This window comes from Panthera leo, chromosome A1 (assembly GCF_018350215.1).
Source record: "Panthera leo isolate Ple1 chromosome A1, P.leo_Ple1_pat1.1, whole genome shotgun sequence".
NCBI lineage: Eukaryota > Metazoa > Chordata > Mammalia > Carnivora > Felidae > Panthera > Panthera leo.
In genome coordinates this window covers 74296268-74302709 of record NC_056679.1, presented here as the reverse complement: position 1 = coordinate 74302709, position 6442 = coordinate 74296268, and the positions used below count along the sequence as shown (strand labels likewise).

The 6442-nt window shown below is 40.9% G+C and overlaps 1 long non-coding RNA gene across 1 annotated transcript; it reads right to left on the bottom strand.

Moving 5' to 3' along the window:
• Positions 1-1625: 1625 nt before the first annotated feature.
• On the bottom strand, positions 1626-5099 carry LOC122199534. The gene is made up of 2 exons (XR_006193550.1): positions 4965-5099; positions 1626-2450 (listed from the first exon to the last, which is right to left on the bottom strand). It is a non-coding gene; the product is annotated as an uncharacterized LOC122199534 (long non-coding RNA).
• Between the last annotated feature and the right edge of the window lie 1343 nt (positions 5100-6442).

Here is a 6442-nt window from a genome sequence, read left to right as displayed (position 1 = left end):
AAACTGAGGTCCTGAGAGGTTGGGTTAGGGACCCAGTGCCAGCCAGGGGAGGAGCTGGGATAAGCGGGCAGACCTTCAAGAAATAACCAGTGAATAAATGAAGGAATGAGGCTTCATGCCCCTGAAACCCAATGTTCTTGGTGTGCTTTGCTCTCAAAATTCCATGTCACGTCCTATATAAATCATATTCCCATTTCAAACTACATTCTTCAGCCGGGTAGGATTACCAGAAATATTGCATTAAAATCTATGTTAGTTATAGAACAAGGTTGTAATTCTTTTTTTGTTTCTAATAGTGGCATTTAATATTTTCAGTATTTAATAACACCTTGTTAGTGTGTGTTAGAAACATGGATGTCTTGGGGCACCTGGGTGGCTCAGTTGGTTAAGCATCTGACTTCAGCTCTGGTCGTGATCTCACGGTCCATGAGTTCGAGCCCCGCGTCGGGCTCTTTGCTGACAGCTCGGAGCCTGGAGCCTGCTTTGGATTCTGTGTCTTCCTCTCTCTCTGCCCCTCCCCTGCTTACACTAATTCTCTGTCTCTCTCTCTCTCAAAAATAAATAAACATTAAAATTTTTTTTAAAAAAAGAAACACAGATGTCTTTGGTAGAAAAACTGATTTTGATAACCCACATGAACTGTCATCTTTAAGGCCCTTCCTTCAAATTCCTTAACTTTTACCATCCTTTCTAATACAAGACGCTATAGAAGAGAAAGAAACATATTATGTGCCTTTTCCCAATTTTATATCACTTATGTACATAGTCACAATATCACAATGTCTACAGTCCATTGGGGGGGAAAAAGGAAGACATTAGTTTGGAGGAAGAAATAACTATACTTAGGCATAACGTACAACTGTTTCTGTTTGAGTTTTTCCTCAAACATTGGTTCCTTATGTCTCCTCCTCTTCTGTGTTTATTTTGAAGGGTCTTCCCCGATTCAAGCTCAGATAAAATGCAGGTACGTGCATACTCCCATTATACTACTGTGACTAGTGCTAACATTACTGGAAATTCTACTATCATCATTTATTGAAATCTTACTACACGCAGACCCTGCTCAAAGGCCTTTCTTTCCATGCAGTAACATATTTAATCACCACGTGATGAAGTGAGTATTTTCATTTCTACTCTGCAGATGAAGAAACTAGTGGCCTGGAGAGTTTAGTGATCTTTTTCCCCAATGTCACACAGCCCCTAAACGGAAGAGTTAGGTCCAAACCCTGGCAGCCCGAAGCTGTGGCCTTCCAGGGCTTTGGTTACTTTGGATCAGCAGTAGAACAACCCTGAGGAATATCGAATCCAGAACACGTTCTCGTGATCAGCCCTCAGTGCTGCTGTGACAACCGGGTTAACAGTTTAGGGAAGGGGATGCTTTTGCAACTAGACTTTGATCTGAGGTCAAGGCGAGGCAGGCAGGCAGGCAAGGAGTGGGGCCGACAGAGCCCAGACCCATCTCTCATCGCCTTCGGCCCAGAGCCCGTGGAAGTCCAGCAGAGTCAGCTGCCTGCCTTCCCCTGAGGCTGCACACACCTGCTCCTCCCAGAATTGGGAGGAGTGAAGCGGGCTGTTGGGCGGGAGTTCCCCAGAGAAGCAGGATACCAATAGGAGATACACAGGGAGAGATGCATAAAAGATTTATTAGAGGAATTAATTCACTTGATTAGGGAGGCAGAGGAGTCTCGCCCAATCTGTCCACTGGTGGGCAAGCCAAAGGGGCAGGGGGTCCCAGGAACAGCCAGTGGCCTGTGGGCCAGTGGGGCTGGTGGTGTGAGTCCCAGCCCAAGTGCAAAGGCTTCATAGTTGGGAAGGGGTTGGGGGGACAATTGTGCCGGAGAACCAGGAGGCCGAGGTCCATGCCGAGGGCCGGAGAAGATGTCTGTCCCAGCTCAGCAAAAAGAGCCAGCTCCCCCTTCTTCTGCCTTTTTGCTCCATTGGAGCCGTCGTCAGGTTGGACGAGGCCCACCGACCTGGCTGAGGGTGCCCTTCTCAGCCTGTCCATTCAAAGGCTAATCTCCTCCAGAAGCATCTTTGCAGACACACCGTGAGATAATGTTGCGCCAGCTGTCTAGGCCTCCGCGTCAAGATGAAGGATGACATGAACCAGAGTTGGCCCGGCCTGGCTGCTCCTCTTACCAAACAGGGGAGCCACACCTTCCCCACAGGCAGGAAGGCCGCAACACCTGACGTGATGACGTAATGATGGGACCTCAGAGCTTAGCGATGAGGTCTTGGTTCCATCTTGAGGAACCCTAGGTATTCAGGGAAATGTAGCTCCAGGTTATGGTCAGTCCATTAAGTACAGCACGGCCCTGTCCACTGTACCGAACTTCCTAAGCCAGATGTCCAAATATCAGTAATTTTGTACAATTCCGGGTGAATGGCAGCACCGAATCTTTTTGTGGTGGCAGTTAATTTTACATGGATCTTGATCAAGAGAAGCTATGCTGTCCATGCAAGATAATGAACCAGAGAAGAAAATTAAATGCCAAAATCAAGAAAATTTACTGAAAAAAGTCGAAAATTTATCAAAGGGAAGATTTGGGGTGGTTGACCCCATCATATTTCTGAGGCTGGTTCTACTAAGAGGCAAATATTTCTCAAATTTTGTTGGTGAGAATTATGAGAGCATCTATCATCTATATAGAACTGGACACTCACCTATCATTTTCTGAAACAAAATGCAGATATTATATAGAACATTGTATTTAAGCCGGTACAATAGATAAATACCCAGCAAAACCTTCTGGTGTAACACCTTAAAAATGCTGGCTAAAGCATTTAAAAAATTATTTTTTCAGTGCCAAAATGATGTGGTAACAGATTTAAAAATATCAGATGACAAAGAACACCTGAGAAAGGAAATCAAGAAAGATGTTCAGGGGCACCTGGGTGGCTCAGTCGGTTAAGCGTCCAAGTTCAGCTCAGGTCATGACCTCGTGGTTCATGAGTTGGAGCCCCACATCAGGCTCTGTGCTGACAGCTCATAGATTGGAGCCTGCTTTGGATTCTGTGTTTCCTTCTCTCTCTGCCTCTCCCCTGCTCAGGCTCTCTCTCTCTCTCTCTCAAATAAGTAAACATTAAAAAAATTAAAAAATAAATAAATAAAAATGTGCAAAGCTATGAAATGAGATGAAACACAATAAAGTTACCATGGGTGAAATCTAGCAGAAACTAATCCTCAAATATGGTATGTATTGGACTTCATAAAATATGGCATGCCATTGGAAACTTTAACATGATTAAATCAGTAAGAGAAGGGATTCAAGTGTGAATCTTGGTCATTTGTTATTTTTCACAATAAGTTTAGAAATAAGACTATTATACTTCTAGAAATGAAAAATGTAATAGCTATCGTTGTGTACAAATTGCGATAACTTAACAGTAGTTTAAATACTGCTAGATAAAAGCTTATCGAATTGGAAAAAAGAACACAATAATTATCAAAATATTACAAAAAGTCAAATGGGTAGAAATTAGGAGGTAATGAGACTAAGATAAAATCTAAAGACTTAAAAGCACTCTGGAATAAAGAGAATGACCACTGTCACCATTTAGAGAGAAACGGACTGAAAGTTTTCTATAACTGGGGCACCTGGGTGGCTCAATTGGTTGACTATGGCACCCTTGAGTTTGGCTCAGGTCATGGTCTCAAGGTTTGTGGGATCAATCCCTGCATAGAGCTGCACACTGAATGCAGAGCCTGCTTGAGATTGTCTCTCTCTCCCTCTCTTTCTCTCTGCCCCTCTCCCCTGCTCATGCATTCTCTCTCTCTCTCTCTCTTTCTCTCAAAACAAATAGACATTAGGAAGAGAATATAAAAGAAAAGTTTTCTATAACTAATGAAAGATTTCAGTCAACCAAATGTTTTGGTACTTCAAGAGAATCAATGAACAGCTTTGTTAATTTCATGTATTGTTTCTTTTCTGTATTTTGTCATCCTGCTATCCTCTCAGTTATCTCCTTCCCTCTACATTCCGATAACATTTCAATCCAGTCTTTCATCCTCCATGGATCACTGTAGCTCCATTCCCAGAATTGAAGGATCCTTTTGAGATACAGCCCTTGTGAATCTTGTAGAGCCTTCCTTTCTCATTTAGAATAAGTTCTAAGTCTTTGCCCTGATCTACAAAGCCCTACACAATCTAGCCTTAGCCTGTGGCTTGCTATCTTTTTGACATCATCCTTTTAACCACTTGTTTCCCCGGCTTCCTTTCTCAGGTGACCCTGTCCGTCTTACGGTTTTGTGAATTCTCCAAGCAGTCCTATCTCAGGGCCTTTGCCTTTATTCTTCTCTCTGCCTGGAACCCGCTTACCGTCCATATGTACATGGAACATTCTCCACTTCCTTTGACCTCCTAGCTTACTCCACTTCATTGTACTTATCAACAGCTAACATTACATATTCCATAGTCATTAAAATGTCATCTCTACTTAACATTTAATTGTCTTTTCCCATGAATGGGACGTTTCTTGTTTCATCCAATGTTGTATTCCTAATGCCTGGGCAATTCTTGGCAAATATCATTCACTCATATGAATATTTAATTAACAAATAAAAGAACAAACGAATACATGAAAGTAATGGGTCTCAAAGGTTTTTAAACTGAAATCGTTCCACTAATTGGATTTCTCAAAGTTGTAGATAGCCATTTTCTTCAGTTATAATGAAATGGCTAAGCACAAGAGGTCACAGAGGTGAATTAATGGCACTAAGTTTTACAATGACCTTTAAAGAAAGCAATGGTAAAAATACAGAATGATACTTTATCATTACCTTGAAGCTACTATCCACCTTGAACAATTTCTACATGGTAGTATTTATGCTTTTTTAATATCCTATAAATTATAAATGTGGGGGAGGGGAACTCTATTTTTCTCAACCAAAGCTGAGATCATTGCTATTCTTGTATTTAACACACAGACTGCATCCAGATATTACAGGTGAACTTCATACTTACTTGACTGTGGAATTCAAGGATATTGATTTTTGGCCTATGTAGCAGTGAAATCTGTGGTTACTTCAGAGATCAGTTACTTTCCTGATGCCCGCCTTTGGAAGACAGGGATCGATAGGGCTGTCCTGCTCAGTTGAACTTCTGCCATTGTCCCCAAAGGACACACATATCTGGAATTCATTTCCTCTTCATTACAACAAAGCCAAGGTCCTTGGCCTTTGGGGGACTACTCAATATTAATTTGTTTAGTTAAGCTTTTACCTAACTGATGAGGCGGAAAAGAGTAATTGAATTGGTAGCAAATTCTAATACATATTCATATTGCTAGACTTCTGAACATATTCATAAATTTCTATCATAGGCTTCCATTTTGTTAGTTAAATTTAACATTGATGACTACTATTTCCTTAAAATCTTCTGTGAATTTGTTTGCCTTTTCTAAAGTTCTGTTTTTGAAATGTCCCACATGGATTTAGTAAAGAAGAGCTAGGTTATTAAGCTTACTGTTATTACATGCATTTGAATATAACATGGGTATGGTTATCCACTTACTGTAGTAAAAACCGGACAGGACAAGATTGTTCTATAAAATAATGGCAATGCTGCCCCCAAGACATAGTGTTATTGTAATACTCTACTATATTTAAAAATATAGGAAACAAAGTGATATTATTTCAGCATAAAAGTAAATATGTGGCTAAACATTTTACTCAAAAAATTCTTTATTAGCTGTATAGAGAAATCTGTTTGATTACTACTTGTCTATTATATTAATGAGATGGGGAAAATGGAATTTGCTAAATTTGCAGTTTTCACAGATGCAAAGGTCTTTGAGTGGGTGACTGGAATAGGTAATTTTCTAACTGTTGTTAGGACATTCAGCTTAAGGGGCACCTGGGTGGCACAGTTGGTTAAGTGTTCGACTTCGGCTCAGGTCATGATCTCATGGTTAGTGGGTCTGAGCCCCGTGTCAGACTCTGTGCCGATAGCTCGGAGCCTGGAGCCTGCTTCCGATTCTGCGTCTCCGTCTCTTTATGCCCTTCCCCCACTCATGCTCTGTCTCTCTGTGTCTCTCAAAAATGAATACAAACGTTATTTTTTTTAAAAAGGAAAATCCAGCTTAACTGTGTTTCCATCAAAAAATTCTGTAAATATTTTTTTTCAGATACTTCCAAATAAATACTTCAAGGCAAATCTTCGTGTGCTTTAAACACTTAAATTAATAGGGTGAAGCTTTCAATTTATCTGATACAGTGGATGATGGCATTATCTGATACAGTGGATGATGGCATTTGGTACATTCTGTTTGGGTGTACCACAAATGTCCAAAGAGCTAGGATCCTTCCCTGGCTGGGTAAAATCCAGCAAAAGAGCCTGGAATTCTCACAGACATGACTCCTTTTATGATGCCAAAGTGCTTTGTGATGCCATGGAATTTCATTCAATATATTGAATTATCATTTCCCAATTATGCCTTCCCT